Genomic DNA, 23,776 nt, shown 5'->3' with positions numbered 1-23,776 from the left:
TAGTTCAAGGGTGTTTCCATCCAAGACATTTGTGCAGCAGCGAGCTGGTCCTCACCGCTCACTTTTCATTTAATTTCAAACCTTTATTTAGACAGATTGGTCCCTTGAGATTATCGATCTCATTTACAAGGGAGATCTGCATCATTTAGTTCTAAATGAAAAATAAAAACAACATACAAACAAACAACAGAGGATATCATATTTACATATTCAACATTCACAAATACCCAGAGTGTCAGAAAGCATTTCATTTAGACGTGCCTTAAATACATTCAGAGAAATAAAAATGCTCAATTTCAATTTTGCCTGTAGACTGTTCCAAGCAAGTGGAGCTGCGCATATACAAGCTGTCTTACCTAAGACAGTCCTTACTCTTGGTACATCTAACAAGACTATATCCTTCGATTGCAGACAATAGCTGCTTGCAACTTTCTGCTTTATCAATGAACAGATATAATACGGGAGTTTGCACAACATAGCTTTATAGATAAAAGTTTACCAGTGACTGAGCCTCCGTACAGTGAGTGATGGTAAACCTGCCTTGGTATACAGTGTACAGTGATGAGTAAGTGCTTTACAATTTGTTACAAATCTCAGAGCACTATGATACGCAGCATCTAATTTGCTCAGGTAGTTGGCAGGTGCATTCATATACATCAGATCACCATAGTCCAGCACAGGTAAAAAGGTCACAGTGACTAGCCTTTTCCTGGCCTCAAGCGAGAAACAGGACTTATTCCTGAAAAAGAAACCTAGCCTAACCCTCAGTTTTTTAAGCAGGTTATTGACATGAAGTTTAAAAGAGAGACAGTCATCAAGCCAGATACCAAGGTATTTGTAACAGGCAACAACTTCAAGTTTTGTTCCTTGCGTAGATACAATATCTAAAACAGGCTCTGGTGTCTTTTTAGCTTTTGAAAAGAGCATTATCTTGGTTTTATCCACATTTAAAAGAAGCTTTAGTTCAGAGAGCTGAGTCTGAATAATGTTAAAAACAGCCTGTAATTTAACAACCGCCTCCTGAATGGAGGGACCTGCACAATACATCACGGTATCGTCCGCATATAAATGTAAAGTAGCTTCATCCACATTTTCACCTAAACTGTTGATATATATGGAGAATAAAAGTGGACCTAAAACAGAACCTTGAGGAACACCATTAGCAATGTTTAACCACTCAGAAGACAGCCCATCAAAGTGAACACATTGGGACCTTTCAGAGAGGTAGTTCACAAACCACCCCACTGCATGGCTGGATATGCCAATACTGAGTAGCATCTGTTTTAAGACGCGATGATCAACGGTGTCAAACGCTTTGGAAAGGTCAATAAACAGAGCTGCACAACTCTGTTTATTATCTAGCATACTAGTAATATCATTTACCACTTTCATTGTTGCAGTGATGGTGCTATGTTTCTTCCTGAAGCCTTACTGATGTTTAGACAGGATATCATTTATACATAAAAACTCCTTTACTTGTTCACTCACAAGTCGTTCGAGCACCTTAGCCAGAACTGACAATTTAGAGATTGGCCTATAGTTATTTAAAATAGTTGCCTCCCCTCCTTTCAGTAGAGGCAGGACATAAGCAGACTTCCATACTTTTGGAATTGTATTTGTGCTGAGGGAGAGGTTAAAAAGAGAAGTAAGAGGTGGAGCAATAACATCTGCAGCTATCTTTAAAAAGAAAGGTTCTACGTTGTCCGGGCCAGCCGGTTTCCTAGGATCTAACTTGGATAAAGCTTCATGGACAATACCAACAGTTAAAGGAGTAAAACTGAAAGGGTTTTCCAGACCACATTGTTCAGAGTCAAGGACTGGAGCGTTCACAGAAGCAGAAGCACAGTCAGTGACAGAATCAAACAGAGAGCCACAAGAGACGAAATGCTTATTAAAGCAATTTAGCATAGTAGCCCTGTCTGATATAATGCCAGATGCTGTGGTGAGGCACGGAGGTAGCTCATTTGGGATATCACTAGTGGAAATCGATTTTATGGCTTTCCAAAATTTCCTAGGATTATTCAGGTTTTCTGTGGTAACTGACAAATAGTACTTTGACTTAGCACTTTTGACATGTGAAGTGAAGCTATTCCTTAGCTGCCTAAAGCGTAGCCATTCTACCTCTGAGCCTGATTTCCTAGCCTTTGCCCAGGCATTGTTTCTCTCATGAAGGAGACTGGACAGTTCAGCAGAAAACCTGGACAGTTGGGCAGAAAACCAGGGATTGTTTCGTCCCTTCACTCTAAGTTTTGTCCGCTTTTACAGGCTAGATTTCTCTGCTCCAAGTGTGGCCCGCGCAGTGCTGGGCCCCGTGTTGAGGCAGGGTTCTACCTGTTAAGTTCTGTTTGTTTTGGTGATTTTCGAGATAAGCATGTCTCGCAATACGGGAGTTTCAATATCCCATAGTGAGACATCAAACGGAGTGTTATGAATGAGAACTATAGGTTACTTACGTAACCCCAGTTCTCAGAGTAACATGAAGTGAGATGTCTCACCAGACGGCCCTTCTTGCTAAGGCGAAGCGAGAAGAGGTGCTTATTTTGAATGACGCTGCGACGTATCGCAAGCTACTTAAAGGGTGGGTGGATTCCCTGACGTAGACGTCAAGATCACCAGCCAATCAGGATTAGCGTAATGAGATTGATGCTTCTGTTTGCATACGCGTTGAGGCACATCCCATAGTGAGATATCTCACTTCATGTTACTCTGAGAACTGGGGTTACGTAAGTAACCTATAGTTTTCTAAAGCTTTCCCCTTTAAACAGCGGTAACGTTAACGGCTAATTTGCTAACATTTTAATAGAAGTCTTTATTCAACTCCATTTGGAAAAGGGGAAAAGGAGATAGGGGCGTCAAATCAGTTGTTTCATTTTGAGGACATAGTGCCACGAACCGACACCAATGGGACCACGAATAATTAAGACCTATGTTTCTATCAGCTGGTTTTGGAGCTCTTCTGCCCTCTAGTGGCCACAAATAGATTTTTGCAGCATTAAGTTTAGGGCTAACCATCACCATGGTCACCCTTCAAATAACACTGCGGAAACTCGTGTCCACATTCTCATAATTTGTACTCTGCTGTCACTCTGTATACATCTATAGTTCGTGTTATATACTAACCAGACATGAGAGAATTTAACTTTTCAAACCGCTTTAAATATACTGTTGACTGCTGCCTGTGCAGGTTTATCACCTTGTTTACTGAATTGTCTTTATTTATCGCTGGCACATGCATAGGGCCCAGTATGTTCAATAACTCTCATTTTTCTCTTCCTTTATGATTTAATCAGTCAGTGTTGGCAGGAGCCTAATGGCAAGGCCAGTGATGAGTCAGCCAGGCTGCAGTTTTGGGAGCTGGAGGTGAGAAAACACTGAGGGGAGGAGGTAGGCAGGGACACAGAGAGAAAACACAAGCACAAAGTAAGACAAGAACTGAGGGATGCCATTGTGAAAAACATTGAATTTGGAAGCAGGATTGTTTTGCCTCGAGTAGTCGTACATCTTAAGAATTGTTGGAATGAAAAAAGGACTGTTACCTCTTGAGACACCTCGTTAATTGTCATATTGAAATGTTTAGCATCAGGATGACTACTAGCCTTCGCAATGTGCGGATTTGTTCCATTCATAGATCACATTCCAGTCAGAGGATGCTTTTTCCTTAATCAGAAGTCTGGATTGGACTCGTGTTATCAAGGCAGCTCTACGGTTAAGATCACATGAAAATGAAAATGTTTCCAGGATGCATAACCATGTTCGAGACATTCCTCCTATCAGCCTGATTGATGATCCAGACTTGTAGCATTCCTTCCATATCTCACCAAATACTATTATGACAGGAGAGCTTTCCATGCCTGTGTTAAGTCCGTGGCCTGAGGTCTCTTTTTTCAAACATTACGGTAAATGTATTGTTAATCATGGGCTCATTTAATAGTTGACTGTATTTTCACTGCCAGAGGCATCTCGTGACATTGTTTGGGTATGAGACACCACAGTTTAGACAGTGTGGTATTTTCATTCATAACACTCAAGCTATTCCTGTTCCCGCTATTGAACCAAAGAAACCAAACATTTGAGAAGACATCCCTCAGCTGTGGAATGCTTATTTTTGTATTTCATTCTCAGCTAAAGGATATACTCAATTGTTAATCGTACACTAAAAATAATGTGGTGCCTTAAAATAACTACAGTATAGATTCATGAGAAATCTTTGTGTTTCTTATTCAAACATTTGATAAAGTCAAGGGATCGTTGCTTAATAAGAAAAAATAATGAGGTATTGAATAACATTCAGTGTATTGATTTTGTAAATTCAGGCTCACTGTTACGCTATCATTGCTTGCTGCAACACTTGAAAAAAACTGAGATTTATAATAGTTTTTTTAAAGATTCTGTTTACAAAATACATTAAATTATTTGGAATTGCAGCGGTAAATTTAGTTTCTAATTGAAAAAAGTGTCAATTCAGAACTACCAGCTTGTTTTACATGTTAATATTTCCGAGAGCAGTTAAACATTTAAGGAAATATGTTTTTTTCCCTATCTTTCTCTTTTGATGACAATCTGCTTTCTGAGTATGGAGCTGAAACCAGGACACCATTAGCTTAGCTTAGCATTAAGACAGGAAATGAATGAGAGGGGTCGGGCTCTGTCCTCTAGGCTCACTAACTAACAAAATGCCCACGTGACTGCAACTCGCATAATTGATATCGTTACGATCAATTTAGTCGCTCAAAATACCATAACTATACAAAAATGTTGTGCTTTTCCTATTAGTTTTATGTTGTAACGATTTCTTGGTATGGTGAATTCCTGTGATGTTGCCTGGAAACGTCAAAGTAATGAGAAGACTATATACAGCATATATAGCATGTTATTTGTGAGCTTTTGAGGTGCTGGTAGGTGGATTTTGTCACTTTTGGATAGAGCAATTCTAGTTTCTTAGTTTTGACCATGCTTTTTGTTTTAATACTAAATTAAGCTAATCTGCTGCTGGCTTTAGATTCATGCCATACATATGATTATCTTTATAACTTTTGGTAAGAAATGTGAATATCATACTTATTCACACACATACATCTATATTCATACACATAGATTTTGGAACTGAAATGTGCTGTTTTCCAGTCATTACACTAAAGTAATTTATGTTCTGCAAAAAGTGGTACATATTTTGAGTAATTATATGATATAATATAGAAACATTAATATAAATTATTATAATATGATATAATATAATAACCCATATTATTAGAACGATTATTCAAGTTTAAGGGTTGAAGAAAAGGAGGTTGAAAGACGTTCAAACAAAACCATTATGAGGACAGAAGTTTTTGTTCTATTCTCCTCAGTGCAGGTGATAGACTAGTTCCTATTCTGCCTACACATTTCAGGGTATCAACTTGAGGGTGATGATGGTAAGGTGGTCGGAGTTCTGGCAATTATTATGAGCAAGTACTCAAAAGTGCCCTTCACTAATTTCTGTCCAGGCAGCCACAGTGTTCTCGGGCACCTGAATGAAGCAGGTGTGTGTAACCATATTAATAATTTGTTATCTGGCTGGTATCTGTTAGAATTGTTTTTATAGATAAAATATCAGTGACATATAATAGGGGGGAATATGGGAACTCTAATTATGTATTCAAGATATGGGGATAAAATGTCATCATGACATGGACTGACTTTCAAAGAAAAAGGGGAGGACACATGAGCTCAGGTGTTGAAGAATGGTACCAAGAAATGAGGGTGAGAGAACAGATCAGTGTGTGTAATAGAAGGACCCGGGAAACTTCTGACCATTAGGGGGATGTAAGTGACATTGATTGTGCTACATCTTTGATATCTAGCTGTTCACATACTTATACATCATTGCAAAGAAAATCCAATTCAACAAATAATGTGGTCTCAGGTTTAGCTTTTAAGACTTTCATTCATTAAAGAACTTATTAAGCTTACCACATGAGACAACAAAACTCATTACCCAATATATATTTCCTTATTCCAAGAATATAATAGAACTTAGTGTCAATATCTTGAACAGCAGAGTTGGCAGGATGGGTTGTGATTCTAGAAAAAAACTCTCATCGCTCAGTAGATTGTATGTTGTTGTCACTCCGTTGTCACTCCATTACAAAACATACTAACACAGGTGCATCCCTTTTCAAAAGCTTGAACCCAAAAAGGTTTGTGTCCTTCAGAGGATGAGAAGGCAAGGCTGAACAGATGTGTGTGGGAAGCTTTTCTCAATAAATAAAGTCAAAGATGTATAACTCCATCACCAAGTTTCATGAAACAGTATTTGCCTGGCTTTACAAAGTACATTACAGATTTGTTTAAGGCCATTTTTGATCAAAATCAATGCGCAAATGGCATTGTGAGTACTGTTGGAGCCAAGTTACATATAGCTCAATACATAGGTGCAGTCTGAATTGTGTTTATTAGTTTATGTAAATTGGGATGAATAAGTAATTCAAGAATTAATTAATATATAATAATATAGTCATCTAAAGATCAATCAATCAATCAATCAATCAATCAATCAATCAATCAATCAATCAATGTTTATTTATATAGCCCAATATCACAAATGTTACATTTGTCTCAGTGGACTTCACAGTTTGTAAAGAATATCAGTATGACAATACGACACCCTCTGTCCTTAGACCCTCACATCGTACAAGGAAAAACTTCCGGAGAAAACCCACAGTTTAAAAGGGAAAAATGGGAGAAACCTCAGGGAGAGCAACAGAGGAGGGATCCCTCTCCCAGGACGGACAGACGAGCAATAGATGCCGTGTGTAAATTGAAAAGATAATACATTTGCAACATAGGTAGTCCAAATGTTTGGAAATGCATGTGTGAATAATAGGAAGATGAATCCACAAGGATATCCATCCAGGACCTATGATCCAGGACCACAGCCACGACTCAAGATCCAGGGCTCGCGATCCAGGACACAGGACCGCAGGATCATCCATGACTCTGGATCCCAGCGTATATAGACACCAAAAAGAAAGACATTTGGGGAAGCTGGGTTTATGAGAGTACACAGGTATAGACAGAGAGAAGGAAGAAGTAAGATGTCCCCCGACAAACTAAGCCTATATCAGCAAAACTAGGGGCTGAATCTAATCAGCCCTAACTATAAGCTTTATCAAAAAGGAAGGTCTTAAGCGCACTCTTAAAAACGGATAGGGTGTCTGCCGCCCGAACACAAACTGGAAGCTGATTCCACAAATGTGGAGCTTGATAAGAAAAGGCTCTGGCTCCCATTGTACTTTTAGAGACTCTAGGAACAACCAACAACCGTGCATTCTTAGAACGCAATGCCCTATTAGGACAGTGGGGTATAATGAGTTCTTTAAGGTAAGATGGCGCCTGCCCATTCAGGGCTTTGTAGGCAAGAAGAAGAATTTTAAATTCTATCCTGTGTTCTATAGGGAGCCAGTGTAAGGCAGCCAGAACAGGAGTAATGTGGTCCCTTTTCCTAACTCTGATTAGTACACGAGCTGCAGCATTTTGAATCAGCTGAAGCGACTCTACTGACTTCTTGGTACACCCTGATAATAAAGAGTTACAATAATCCAGCCTTGAAGTAACAAATGCATGGACTAGTTTCTCTGCATCGGTTTGAGGCAAGATATGCCTGATTTTTGCAATGTTGCGTAAATGGAAGTAGGCGGTCCTTGAAATTGATTTTATGTGGGCGTTAAAGGATAAATCCTGATCAAATATAACACCAAGATTCCTTACTGTCTCACTGGAGGCCAAATTAATGCCATCCATAGTTAGTATATCTTCTAACCTAGTATATCTTCGTTTCTTCGGGCCAAGTACAATAACTTCAGTTTGGTCGTGTTTAATATCAAAAAGTGTAAGGTCATCCACGTTTTTATGTCCTTGAGGCAATAACACACTGAATTTTATTTAGGTGATTAATTTCATCAGGCTTGATTGATAAATATAGTTGAGTATCATCCGCATAACAATGAACATTTACAGAATGATTCCTTATAATATGGCCTAACGGAAGCATATATAATGTGAACAAAATAGGTCCGAGCACTGAGCCCTGTGGCACTCCATGGCTAACTTTGGTTTGCGTGGAAGATTAATCGTTGACACGTACAAACTGAGAGCGTTCAGATAGATAGGACCTAAACCAGCCTAAAGCAGTTCCCTGTATGCCAACTAAGTGCTCTAGTCTTTGCAATAAGATCATATAAAGATCATCTGATTGTATTCAACTTGATGTAAGCATGATGTTTCGTGAAAGGCAACACTGTATAAGCTATCTGTTAGAACGGTGATGTAAGTTATTGTGGCTTTATGAGATTGGGTCATTCAGTTGAAGCCGGCAAGCCGCACTGTTTTCTTACTGTACAACTTAGACTTTGTATACTCATATAAGAAGAAACTGCACAACTGTTTAATAAAAGTAATTTTTAAAGTCGTGTGGATGTAAGTCCTTTTCACACGAGTAAAGACAAGACAATCGTTCGGACCACCCTGAAATGTTAACCTATCCTTTAATCTGTTCTCAAGTGTGTTGGATGTATACTGGTCTGAATGCACTTCAGCTAATCAAACTATTTAAAATGACGATAAGTATGTGCCCCTAAAAATAAAAGTAAATTATAATTGAACTAACATTAAACAGCGCTGACTTTTTACATTGGTCTGCTTTAAAAGGTGGGGTAGGTAATTTTGGAGAAACCAGTTCGAGTGTGCTAGAATTTGAAAATACACAGCCGGAACAAATCTGCCACTTCCTTACCGAGCCCCTCCTCCACCACACACAAACGCGCACATGACCAATGAGGGCACGAGATAAGTTTGTGCACAGATGGAAGGCTGACAGGCAGGTAGGCCATCCAGTTATTTTAGCCGGGCCGGCTAAAATGATTGGTCATGCTTTTAACAGTACTACGGCACAGATGACATTTTTTTAGGGATTTTTTGTCAAAGCACTTAAGATATTCATTGCTATCGGGATGTTAAGAGCATTCCATGCATATAACAAAAAGTATATCTCGAGCCTTTATTTACTAGTGAAATTGTATCTGTTAATATTTTGGGAGTTTATGCAGGTGGTTGTGGCTGCAGGCTAAACAAGGCTCCAGATGTTTGTCTCCAGTCAGTTTCCCGTTCTTTCTGGGGAATCGTGAAGCATTCCCAGGCCAGATGGACTGCAGGTTGGATGCAGGGAGGTGTGCATAGAAATGTAACTTCCTTTCGAGGAAAAAAAGAGTTAGTGTAACTTTTGGGATTGCAATATTTGATACTTTCAAGAGGTGTATAAGTGTTGGCTGATTATCATAAATGTTTCCAAGTGCTTTCTGTGTGTTAAGGCTTGATTCAATATCTTATTTGATCAAAATTGAAGAAAACACTATAATCGTCAAAGTAAACCATTCAATTTTTTGGTTTTGTGTAAATTCAAAGCAGATTAATATTATTATAATTATTAATAGCAGCATTGACAGTGAAGCACTGCACTCCGCAGTCAAGTAAATCAAGTATAAAGGTTGTGTATAAATCATTTTTTGCAGTAGAATCAAAATAGCAAAAATGGAGAGATGTATTCATACACATGCTACCATAGATTGGGTAACATAATTATGGTACAATTTGTCATTTGAAATGCCTGGCAAATCACCTATGAGTCACGAGGCCAGCAATTCAGAAGAAAAGGACAGGAAGTTGCAGCATGTCAAGTTGAAATAAGTATTTACCTGTTGTCCGTCTCCTGTACATTAAAACATTGTAGATGGAGAACTGCATATTGATGAACTGATGAGCCACAAGATGTTTTATTATTTAATTGGTGGTTTGCCATAAACCATGTTGTTATCAATGAAACATGAATGCTCTAACTCGATAGCCATCTACAGCACATACATTACATATTTAGCCCCACTGTAGTAAATCTCCAAGATCAGTCAGTAAATGTCAAAGTCCATCCTAAACAAGCTGGTAATGAATTATGCAGCTACTCAAGGTTGATGTGGGATTCACATTTCCTACAACAAGCAACTGGGTTTTTACCCCATTCACATTGAGCCTGCATGTTTTATCACTATGTGAGGAAAACTGGAGCTTCTGTTGTCAGTAAATTTCCACTTTTACAGGACCTAAGCAAACCCTGTAAATCTTGGGTAAGAAAAAAACATGAGCAGGCCAGATCTGACCGACCAGCTGCCTACTGATGGTGCCTGTTCCAGGGACACGGGAACGTGTTACATCTGTTGTCTTGTTGCTGTGAATGTAATCTTTCCACTCTTTCATATTTGTTGCTTGTTATGTGAGTCATGTGATAATTTAGGCTTTTTCAAATGTCATACGCTATTTTTTATTAATTTGGACACAGTAGTTAACAGCAAATCACAAATATTAGTAGCTCTAAAAACCTAAATAGAGGATAACAGAAAAAAAACAAGGAGCAACAGTGCAGCGTCTTGAAGTTTGTTTCTGCCACACAGGCAAACATGACCACAACCATGTCTTCCTAAATGGATCATGTGGGGATCATTCTTTGTTATAGCAATCTGCTGTAAGGCTCACTGTTTCCATTTTGCAGCAAAAAACAAACAGCTTCTCTTATTATTTCAACAGTAATAAATCATGCATTATCAATTTCAAACAGTTCACAGACCTAGTTGATAATGTTGCATTCACAAACAAACAGTTTGAGGGGGAGGTTATCATTATTGTTGTTATTATTAATGCATCACAATACAGCTCAACTTTTTAGTTCACTCTCACTGTTAAAGCATCTTATCTGGTCAGAGGAAGGGCTGTTTGCGCCAAAAAAGCTCTAAAACCTGCCCTGCATCAATCGGACAGTTAGAGACGACTGTCGCTGGTGAAGTACTGCCATCTGCCACACCAATTTAGAAAATGATAATATGTCAATGTTTTGTTGAGCTTGTTTCTGCTGCCCCTAAGTGGCCAACAAGTGTAAAGGTTCACAAATTATAAGTTAATTACACAAAATGTAATTTAACGTAAGATACCATATCAATATAAGTTTATGGAGATCTAAAGCGGATGAATCTAAATGTCATAACTTGTGTCATATAACCTTGTTTGCAATAAAGAACGGTATCAATGTGTGTGTGTGTGTGTGTGTGTGTGTGTGTGTGTGTGTGTGTGTGTGTGTGTGTGTGTGTGTGTGTGTGTGTGTGTGTGTGTGTGTGTGTGTGTGTGTGTGTGTGTGTGTGTGTGTGTGTGTGTGTGTGTGTGTGTGTGTTGCTGTGGGTGTATGCATTTCTGTTGCATGACGCACATCCTTAATTGTGAGAGGCAACTACCAGCGATTTTGTGGAAAAAGAAAACAGAAGAGCAGTCCTTTTGTGGTTGCATTAATTAAATCAGCCTCAAGCGTGTAACATCTCTTTCTTATTGTAAATATGCTGTTGATTAAGCTACTTTGTCAAATAATGCCACTATGTTGCAAAAACAGTGTGGCTCATCATAGCTCGCACACAGTTATTCCCTCTCAGCCCCTTTGCATTTCTCTGCTTCATGGTTCCTTTATTAACAGCATCCCATCAAACACACAAACGCCTAGAGGTCTTTGGGAAAGCCTTGCCTTACTGTGCTGGAAGAAATATGTGCACAAGAGAGATCCAGTGACGTGCTTCAACCCTCTGATGTCTCTCATGGAGGACATCGGCTGAGAAATTATTAATTAGTTTTGCACAAGAGTGGTAGGCAGGAAATACTATCAGCTATACTTAGGGCTATAAACTTGAGCTTCTATAGACTGTAATGTATTCTCTCAATGAAAAGGAGGTCTTGTTTATATTTAAACTGTATATTTCTGTCCATTGTATTCCCATAATGGCTTACAGTAATATGTTTTATATCCATTCCGCTGGAAGACAATGTGATAGAATATAAATGATCATACCTAACTGAGATAAGTAAATCTCTGTGGCAAAAAGAAACACTTCCTGATAAAAACAAACTCACAAGCCAACCAGTCTCACGGCATTTTGTGTTATATAGTCACGACATTTAATCTATTGAAAAAAAGAAAAAAAGAAAAAAAGAAATGGGGCTCAGAGCCTCAGAATACTGAAATCTGTATTTCTTAAATCTTTTTTTCCTTCTAATTTGTTATTCTTTTCTAAATAACACACTGTTATTTACTCAACAATAACACACAATTATCCTTGTTTTTATTTATTTGTTTAATTCTATAATATCGGGCTTTTTTACTGTCCGTCAGGAACTGAATTTCCAAATAAAGTCACCGGAAACAGACTTAGCCGATACACACCCGATGAACTGATTACCCAAGATCCTCAGCTATGGTTGAAGCTCGGTGATTTGGATGTTTTAGCCGCAATGCACGTTGGGATATGGTATTTATGCGATATGAAATCCGAAAACATAAAAAAAAAAAATAATAATAATACTTTAATCCGAGTGTGCTTGCTTTTCTCTTTGAAAGTCATCACATAACGGCATTGTAATACACGGTTCGCCTGCATTAAATATTACACATCTGCCGTAGTTCTCTATTTATAGAGCCCTGATTAGAAGACCTTTGGACAAACTGGAAGAAATGCCGCCAAAACTGAATACGTGACGTGGATCATAAATATATCAGCAATTAAACAACATCTTCAATTTCTCTTCACACAATACGTCTCCTCGCAGTATTAATAGTAATTCGGCTGACTTATAAATTTGATCCAATTGGTATATAGGTAGCGGTGCACAGCTGATAGACAGAGATATTACATATTTTCTTTGAATATAAGAATGTAAATACTGAGTTGAGAGAATAGTCAGAGTTTTGGGTGATGGGAGACAGATCTATGGATTCAGAATTTCAATAGCTTACCATTAAATGACGGATATACCTTTCTGTCTATGATGTTTTACAAATCAGATATTAATGTGTAGAAGTAAAACATGTGAAATAATATAGCAATATCCTATAAAATGATGTGAAAACAAGATTAAAACTACACATCTTCAGATGTTATACATACATAAGTGTCCTACACTAATAATATAAAGTATAATTTGTTGTGTTAACACTTTAAACTTGACCCCGCACCGCCTAGTGGTTAAAGCACGTTATTGCATTTTTTTGTTTATATGTTATATTTGATGAAACAAACCATACATACAAAATAGGGGGAAAGCAGAAGGTCAATTATAGAAATATAGAATATCAAATATCAAAAAATATACTGTATTGATCTCTACAATAAAACAGTTTAGTGCCGGATGTACAAAGATATTAACAGGAGGATGTGCAAAACAGAAAAACTAATTACTCAAGAATACTTTAGGTTAAGGTCTTCTTTTGAATAAGAAAAAAGCTTTGGGGGTATCTACAGATAAATATTAAGTACTTATCGTCTAATATATTGCTTTCCTGCAATGTTAACTATGTTGAAGCACTCATTTTAACTGATAGTATACATATTAATTATACTATTATAAGATGTATGTAGATAGTATAAGAAATGTGCAGAATATGACAGTATAATGGTGGAGGTATACACGTATTGATAGATGTCTTGTAATGCACTGTTGAGGAACCTGCGACCCAAGTTTTCATCATTGCATAACACTGTAGTTGTGTATAGTATATGATATGTCAATAAACCTTTGAAAATCTTGAAACCTTGAAAGGGATGTGCAAAATAGCCATTATATACAGTCTTTAATGAACTATTAATAGAGAATAACGAGTAATGAATATGCTTTATTGGGATCTGCAGATAAATGTTTCGTCTTCTCAAGCACCAACTATCGTTCGAGTCCAGTACTGGATAGCCTGCCGTGGTTTCATTCCATTTCATAGAGCTGTCTGAAGCAAAAAGCTTGTGAAATCCAGCATCTAGCATCTAAAACAGTTGGTGGAGACCAAATATTGAGCAATTAAAAAATATATATTACACTTTGAAGCCCGAAATACGACCCAAGAGGAATAATTATGTTTATCCATAATTGCTGGATTTGTAAGTAAACAACTCCCTTATAACGAGTCCAACGTAAGAGAGGATAGTACTGTATGTCCACTGTCCCCATGGGGCAAAAATAATTGCAACCGCTATGTGCCCTTTCTGAAGGTCCGATCACAAAATATATTGCACTGCAACATTATTGAATATGACTGATATTGGTGATGATAGCGATTATCCATGTAACGTCAACATATTTTTTTCTGCGAGAACACAGTAGGCATAACAATGGCAGAGAACAAAATGAATTGTGCCGGTGTAGTGGTCTTCGAACGTCCTGCATCCCTGTATGAGTTTTCCCATTAGTCTTTGAGCAAAACCTTAAAAATATTACGATACAAATTGTGTTTTTGACAAACCAAACCTTGAATATTTAAAAAGGGGGGGAATTTCACTTGTTCTTTTTCATCCCGCAGACTCTCTTACAATCTCTAACAAAGCTGGCTTGTGGTGCACTTTAATAATGTCCACTCATTGAGAAAGTGGTGATCCACAACCTCGACATGTGACACATGGTGTGATGTCACAATGAATCAAGAACCCACAGAAACCAACAGATGACTAAGATTCCCAATCCACCCGACCGGGATGTCTTCAGTCTACTGGATGAAACACACAAATGATGTACTCTAATAGGCCCCAGCCTGTGTGTGTATTTTTTCTTTCAGCAAGGCGATGGGGATAACTGCTGAGCAACCATGCCATCATTAACATAATGTGTTTATCATAAAGGTTCAATTGCATTATGCACCCAAGCCAAGCTGACAAATTGTGCGTAGTTAGAACAATTAGCAAATTAACTGCGATTTAGAGCTCGATTTCAGTCTACAGAAATATTATTATACAGGGACAGGCTGCTTATTAGCAGATGAATAATGTCAAATTAGCCACTTCAAATAAATTCTAATGCTCTTAATTATACTAAATTGAGTTTGCCTGGACTGTGTTGCCTATTGCTTGTCGGTAGAGACTCAACATAATTTTCATATAATTAGAGAAAGCAGCTTGGGATAAATGAATCTTTTCCAGGCAAATATACGTAATGCATGCATAATCTATATGTTTATGCTGCCAGGAATACACACACACACACACACACACACACACACACACACACACACACACACACACACACACACACACCCACACACACACACACACACACACACACACACACACACACACACACACACACACACACAATCTGTGATCCTATTTTGTTTGCTGAAAGTGCTTTAACAGCAGCGTATAAATAGGCTCAGAGGAGTCAGAATCTTTAAACAGCTTACAGTGCGGTGCTTTGTTCGAATGTTCATGTACTTTTATTCATCCTCACATCATCATTAGCCAGCTGTTCAAAGTGAGCAAGACTGACGCACAGTGATGTGTGAGCAGCAAATTAATTTGTTGATTGCTATATTAATAGTAACATATTTTAGTGATTGTGTCCACGTTTTTTGAGGGGTGTGGTGACTCATATCTTGTTGACATGGAGACCAAAATAGCAGCCAAATGGAAGAGGACATTCAGTCTACCCTTGAGACTTTGCACGATGGTGAAGAAAAGCGAGAGAGAAAGATAGAATGAGAGGAGTGACAGAAGGAGAGAGGAAAGGAGAGAAGGGCTTATAGAACTATGAAGGTTTCTGTTGTATAAGCCAACGGTGAGTCACACTCCCTGTTTGAATCTTGAGAACTAATAGAAAATCGTTTGTTTTCTCTCACTAGGGAGTGGGTTAACTCTGCAAGGACGAAAACAGAAATAGGGTGATTTGAGAGGCAAGAAAGAGTTGTCTTATGCAATGCATGTCAGGGTCATTGCAGAGTGACACACAGATTGGGTGCACCGAGGGCATTCAATTCACCTGCAGGAGTTCAGGTGAGGTCCTGCTGAGAGGCAGGAATTTTACTGCTATGATGTTTAATAGCAGAGGCATGGGTAAAAACTATTACTGATTTCACCACTAGGACCTCTAAATGTGCCATGTACCTGTCAAAATGCTCACATAGACAGAATAGCAAGTATATTGATTCATGTGAAGGGGTAACATGCTGAAGAGGTTGGGTACCACCAGTCGTTGACCACTGGTGGGGCTATTGAGCAAGAATTTTTAAAACCTTCAAAAATATATGAGTTGCAAATGCGAGCATGTGGCAGCACAATCAACATTTGTGTTTCTTGTTTGGAGCTGTTCCTTTTACTAACAGTAACACACTGAGACAACACAGCAATGCACCAACAAAGTTGGGGGGAAATACAACTACAAGCTAACAAACATGGAAGTTAACAATACATAATTAGAAATTGTAAAAACCTAACATAACCACAAAGATTATAAAATGCAGATCAGCCAAAAAACCTTTTTCAATTTACACAGTACACATCTTAATGTAAGATTAATCCATGACAACATGAAATCCTCCTGGACTCTTACTATGCCAGAAAGTGTCAATTGTAACGGGTTCATTAGATAGCTTCTGTATTAACTCATTCTATCCATCAATGGTAAACAATTGACTAAGATGGCATTGGATTTGTCACTAATTTCCGCCCAAACATGTAACAAACTTGCGACCTTTTAACTGATGTTCATCCCCAACCCCCTACATTACTCTTCAAATTACACCAGTGATTATTTTCATTGTCTACACCCAGTAGACTTTGCAGGCACACAAAAGGAAAGCAGCGTGGTTTTCTGGTGCTCCGTCAATTGCAAATGTAACCCCACAATGACCAGGCAGGATAAGCCAAACCTCACCATCAGCAGGACTTTAAGATTGAGAGGTTGAAAATTAATCTGACAGCATGCTTTCAAAAGACAGCCTGGAGCTACAGGACACACAAGGGCTAATTGTTTCTATGTTTCTCTGGCCTCTGTGGTTTTCAATTATTAGGTTTAGGGACTGTTTGGCCAGAGTTTCACACTCTCTGTGGCATAAGTCTTACATTTAATATCATTACCTGTTTTGTTTTTATTATGTTAAGAATGAATATGTATACTGATACCATTTTGTAAAGGTTTTTTTATTTAATATAATTAAATCAGTCATTTCAGGCATTCTAAAATGTGAACATTTTCTTGTTCTGATTCCATGAGGTAAGTAAATGGAATATTTTGATCATTTGGACTCTTGCGATTGGCATGTTCCCCTAGTTTCTGAATTTTTTTAGGCAAAACAATTGATCTATTGGATAAATAAATATTTGAATTAATGATCAGTTGCCGCCCTGTTATTGATAAATTGTCAAAAGAGAGTAAATATGATATTGTCAAATAATGTATGGTCTTTTTATTGCTTCGCATTGCATGTCTGGATATACTATGAATGCAGAGAGGTTGTCATTACAGCTTGGACCAACCGATCAGTCATAAGTATTAAAGAAATTCCAATCTATTAGATACAAAAGGAAATGATTCATCATGTCATTGAATTGTCAGTTCTGAACATCGACAGAAGTCAGTGTGATGAGGCACTTCCTGTTCATCTGAGAGGATACTTTATATCAAACATATGTCACCAACTGCTGAGAAACAACAGTGAGCTCTGTGCTGATGCTAGCATGCTGTGTAGAATACAGCTCGAGGGAACAGTTTCACAATGACCATTTATAAAGATAGAAAGCATGAATGACAGGACCACATAGTCCGATCATGCAAGAAAGCAATTACTATGCATTCTGCCAGATTTTAAAGGGTAATTTGACGATAAAACATCTTCAATTTATAAAGAAAATGTACCACAATGTTCCTTCAATAAAAGCCTTCTATCAAAAATTACAACTGGAACATTATGCGTTAATATGTGAGAGTGGCTTCATGAAATTGTAACAACTGTTTTTTGATTAAAAAATCTGGAACAATTTGCCCTCTTTTGCTGGTAAGACATCATATCCATGAGTAACTTTTAATGATAGAGGTAGCTTTAGGCCTTAAGACTTAGACACTTCTTTAGAGCAATTTGTCATCCATTGCTGCTGAGGAATTATATCCATGAGTAACCTTTAATATGAGAATGTTAGCTGTAGGCCTTAACAGTTTACATTTCTAGGTCACCCTATCCACAGGCCTCATCTATCCGAGTTGGAACAACCCGATCCAGTTTCTATTTAGTTCCATTATTGTGTGTTTATAGTAAATGTAGAAGCTCTTTTGTGGGCAATATAAAATTGGTGTAAATGACACTTATGAGCAACAACAGCACATTGAGGCTTTTGAATGGCTACAACGGTTTACATCTTCAAAGCCCATTTTCACAGCCTCAAAAAAGCAACATTGTCCCAGGGTTATTAATTAATACTGTATAAACAAAATGATAACTGCTTCATTACCTTGAAATGCCGATGAAGGCTTTCTTATCATTAGCTCACTTCAAAGCCAGCTCTGTTTTTGTGGTCTTTTTGCCTGAGATAGTTCTTATTTGTGTCAGCTAGGGCATCAGACAAAAGATGCTTTATAATAGTCTGGAAATTATGAACATCACCCTTCCAAAGCCGTTGTAGAAGAAGGTAATCATTGTGACCACACTCTTCTCAGAGGACAGACAGAGAGCGTCATCTGGCGTTACGGTCACACTGTCCCTCACTTGCTAATAACTGTTCTGGCCTAAGCATCAACTCTCCCCCTTAGGGCTTGTCTTTCTTAGGGAACTAAAAGGAATGGCCGAGCAGAGAGAGACAATAAGTGACAATCGATGACATTTTCTAAAAGCATTCGGTATCTTGTATGATAGCAGGATGACAACATTCAGGGTCAACATCAGCTGAGGAAGATAAGACCGTGTGAAAGTAAGGACGCATTCTGCATTTACCGAAACTCAGAGATGTATGACTGCGTTAGTCATATCGAAATGATTACAGGAAATTAGATGTGTTTCTTTATGTCTATTTAAATGTCTCTAATAGCTTCCATTAGGGTTATTGTTGCGCGACTGGAAAACAGAAAGACAGCTTTCCTTTAGATCAACAACAATAACACACACACAAAGAGCAAGGGATACTTGTTTCGCCATTTTCTTGATTTTATAAATTCTACCTTGATCTCTTTCTTATGATCTCATTAATTCTTGATGCATTGGTTATACTGTCCCTGTTAAATAAATACCAATAAAGAATATTGAACTAAATGTAATCACCTCTCACATTAGTGACTTATTATTAATGTAACAATATGTATTATCAGCTTTAATGTCAAAATGTTGTTGCTCGGTTGAGGAGTGGCTAATAAGCGGCTGCCCTGGTTAGATGAATCTATGATATATGATATACTTTAGTTACTTTGGAATAACTTTAATAATTAATTACAGTTATTTCATCAACTTTTTTATTCTATTAATTTAATTTAATCTTTTAATTCCTCCTCATGCCTTAACCATCTGTCATGAAATACAACAAAACACAGCCTTCCTAAGGCAACACATGCACAGTTTCTGCTTCAATGCAATGTTATACTCCTGGGGGCAGAATTTATTCAGACGATTGAGTGTGAATGGAAAATAGTTGGAGCACTGAGAAAATCTAACCACTGTGGGGTAGTGTTTCTCTTTATAAAAACTCAGATACACCCACAGCTGCGTTAAGAGAAAACTATAAAAAATATGAATGTACACTTCCTAATTCCTTAATATCTGTGTGCTTTTCTGAAATATAAAAGGTGTACATATTAAATAAAACAGGGGACCATGATTAGTGCTTGGTTGCATTCTGGCATTCTAGTTTTTATTTATTTCCTAACAGGCATATACCTATCACATACAGTATATCTGTTTTAATTTAATAAACATTATAATAACATGTAAGTTAGCTGAAAGAATCATTCTTGAGAATAGGATAAGTGAAACAATTTAATGAGTTTACAACAATAAATTGGGGAGGCAATCCCGTATTGCTTCTGTATTTTATTTTTTACTTCATGTCTGCACTTTACTTTCACATCCAAACTTTACAAAAAAAGCTTTCAATAATATATAAAAAAATACAAGGGGATAGTAGTGTGATAAAGTTATATAATTTAAAGAAACACTGCCCCTCAGTGCATGTTTTCATCCATGCAAATAGACATGGGCATGATTTTAGTCACAGTAAGAATAGTGCAATAATTCCTTTTGGATGTTTCCCAATAAAGCAAAATGCAAGGTATCCAGATGATGACCTCTGCATGGGTACATTCTATGTATTTATAGTCCTTGGCACAATGCACTCCAGGCACTTCTACTGGACTCAAGGTTGTCTAACTTCTCTCTACTGGATAATTTATTGAGTTTCGACCTTTCACGTCTCACTCAGCTGGGTCACAAGTTTGTCACCAAGACAATTTGGTCATTCACAAAACAAGGATGAGTTTCAGCATAGAAACCTTGATTTTGTATTGTAAAAGGTCAATACTGTGACTTTAACTTAATACTTACTATTCTCAGCACTCACTGCTTATATCTTGACATTTCTTACAGGATCAGTCTTCCATTTTAATGTGTGGATCCAGGATGTCTTTGGCTTTGCTTACATTGAAGGAAGAGGCAATTAACTAAATGTAAAGAGCAACTTCCAGGTTAAAGACACCTGTGAATAAATGTGTAGGAAAATGATGAATACACTAGATTTTCAAAAAGATATACAGAAATATACACTAGAGTGACATCTGGCGTCGTTTTTGTAAGAAATGTTCACCTCTGCATAAAAAAGCCTCGGCACGTGACCTCCCGCGTGTGATGTAACATGGGGGAAACAAGGGGGAGAGCGGCCGGTGTAACGTATTAATAAACATGGATCCCACTGCTAGTTTTGACACAGAAGACACAGAAGAAGTTGAACATGAATATTTGAATGCATATGATGGACCACAACCTTATAATTATGAGCCTGCTAGGCGTCCAAAAGACCAGGAGCAGCCAAGGATTAGAAGAAATAACGGCCATCGGAGAGAAATTGAGCTGTGGTGTGAGGAGAACCAGTGGAGAACTGGGCAGCTATCTTGGTGAGTGACCGGCGTTAGCTTCAGAATGTTAGCTAACGTCACATCACAACGTTGTGAAGTTAGCTATCATATATCAGGCTATAACTAAAGTAGCATTGATAATATAGTAACGTTACTGGCAGGACTGTTGATACTGATCCATAACAGAAACTGATGCGCAAGTATCAGCCGTATCTCGCGTTACCTAATGCAACTCCACACCAGAGATGGGGACTCGAGTTTGTGACTCGGACACGAGTCGCACTGAAGTCGCACACACAGAGACTTCAGACTTGACTTGGACTCCTGCTCAAAAGACTTCGGACTCGACTTGGACTCGTGTTTTGGGACTCGTGAAAAATCATTGTGTTTTCTATTTTTGGCGTATTAACATTGAGGAAACTCTGAAACGTCTGACGGGCGTCCTTCCTTTTTTTCATGGTAACCATGGTAACCTCATTACGCAGGTACGCGCCTCTCACACTACCTCATGGTAACGACATGGCGACCGGCGGCACACCTGCAGCTGTACCGCTTTTAATTAGGTTCGACTATAAAAACTTCGAACAAAATGCCGGCGGCACCAACAAAAGGAGCACACACTGCAAAGTCTGCAATATTAAAATCAAGGATGCTGGTGCAACAACGTCAAATTTCATCAGGCACTTGAAAACTCACCCGGAGAGGTCAATCACATTAACGCATATGGACGGTTAGCAAACATGTTTAGCTCAGCATCAGCTATGTAATGTTAACTTAGCTTGCTCAGCTTTGTAACTGAATATTTGAAAAGATGAGTGAATGTTTGCTTGTCACACTTGTTTGCTAAAATGTAGCTAAAGTGTGATGTTTTTCCTCATATTGCATTGCAATAGCCTGTTTAAAGTGATCATATAACAAACAACTAATCAGTACTGATACTGTTTGCTAATATATATAGGAGTGATAATAATACAGTAAATGCTTTGAATTTCTTACATATAGCTGTGCAGTATTCTTAACAGACTGGATAGCAGCAGGCAATAGAAGGCTTATTACAACCAGAAGAGACATGAGACTTTTATTTTTTAGAGACTTGAGACTTGACTTGGACTCGTGACCAAACACTTGAGACTTGATCAAGTCTCACCCCACAAAGACTTGAGACTTGACTTGGACTCGTGACCAAAGACTTGAGACTTGACTTGGACTTGCAAAAAAAGACTTGTGAACATCTCTGCTCCACACTACGGTGCTGTGTACCGGAGGAGAGACGCGAGATACGGCTGATACTTGACGATCTGGCGGAGAAAGGTTGTGGAGCCTCCGTTGATATGCCGTTGTAAATGGCTTGATGGAAAGCAGGTGTGTAGTCGGGGAGGGTGCACAGCTGATTGCAGCAGGTGAGTGGAGGTTGAGCCGGGAGCCAGGAGTGACAGCCACCACGCACACACAAACAACACAGACAGGGGGAAACAAACAAACACAAAGGAAACGGCTGGAGCAGTACAGCCACCACAGCGTTACCTAATGCAACTCCACACTACGTCTTACGGTGCCGTGTACCGGAGGGGAGAGAGAGAGAGAGAGAGCAGCGAAGGGGGGGGGAGAGAGAAGTAATACGGTTTCCTGATAAAGCTGTGGAGAGTATGTGCTGCAGGGAGGTGGATGCACAACGCACCCAGGAACGAACGCTAGCTCCGGTCCTTTTTACTATGGACTCGATGTCCTGACAGGCTGGTATTTGTGCAACCTGCACAAACACAATACTGCACCATGATTACAAATGGTGAAATACAATGTAAAACTACCGAAAAATACCAGCTCACTAAAACACAACCGCTCAACTTAACGCAAGTACTAACTATAGACGCGGTCAGAGAGCGGAGATGTTTACCCTTTGTGATGTAATATGATCCGTTTGACGTATGACCTTAAAAAAAAGCCGTTTTAAGAGCAGAGCTCAAAATTGCTCCTTTCCCTCTGAATTCCTGCCCTTATGTCTCGTAAAACATATCAAATCCTACATTCACTTTTTTTATTGTAATTTTCAAGCAAGTTTAAGCATAAATGTAGAAACAAAAACAACCTGTAAGATGCTCTTTAAAGGACCAACGTTTTGGAAGTAATTTGTTCTGTGTTTACATTAGCAAGCATGCTAACACTCAGAGCTAACGCTGTACTGGAGAGAGTATGTCTAAAAAAGCAGGATATGAAAAGGTACTCACCTTGTGGTAAACCCGTGAGAGAAAAAGCATTTGAGCTCCATACTGTTTCAGAAAGAATCATTGATGTGGTTTGGAACATAATATTGTGTTTATTCACAGCAGTGTTTAGCTGAGTATCTCGGTAGAATTCTTCTCCATGAGCTCTCGTCCCAGCTCTCTTTTTTTTTTTTAAAGCTCCGAGCTACTTCTCGGAACCTCTCATAACAGGGCTGAAATAGAGGCATGGCTAGAATGGGTGATCTGTTTGGTATTTTGAGCAAAACACTTATAGTATAATAGGACACCTTTAAACAGTTCAAAAATATACAACCCTGCTGTTTAAAATGTTTATTGTTTTTACTTATTTACTGCATGTTGTTAGCTAGTAAACTAGTCAGCAAGACACTATAGAGTCACCTGGATTAGAGCCCAACTATTTTCAAAGTTGTACGAGGACTGTAGACGAGCTGTGTGCAGTAACTAGAAATGGATTTTGATGTCAAATATATTACTTGGCAAATTCTTTAAATTAACTTGTAATATTTTCAGTAATGTGAATAATACGCTTGAGCTTCTGGGCCTTTTAAAAAGAAGATCTCGGTAGATGCCACAACTTCCTTCCCTATTAAAGAGGGATTTGCCTCAGGGTGCTG

The sequence above is a fragment of the Notothenia rossii genome (assembly GCF_949606895.1).
Source record: "Notothenia rossii genome assembly, chromosome: 2".
NCBI classification, from domain to species: domain Eukaryota; kingdom Metazoa; phylum Chordata; class Actinopteri; order Perciformes; family Nototheniidae; genus Notothenia; species Notothenia rossii.
This window is presented reverse-complemented; position numbering follows the sequence as displayed.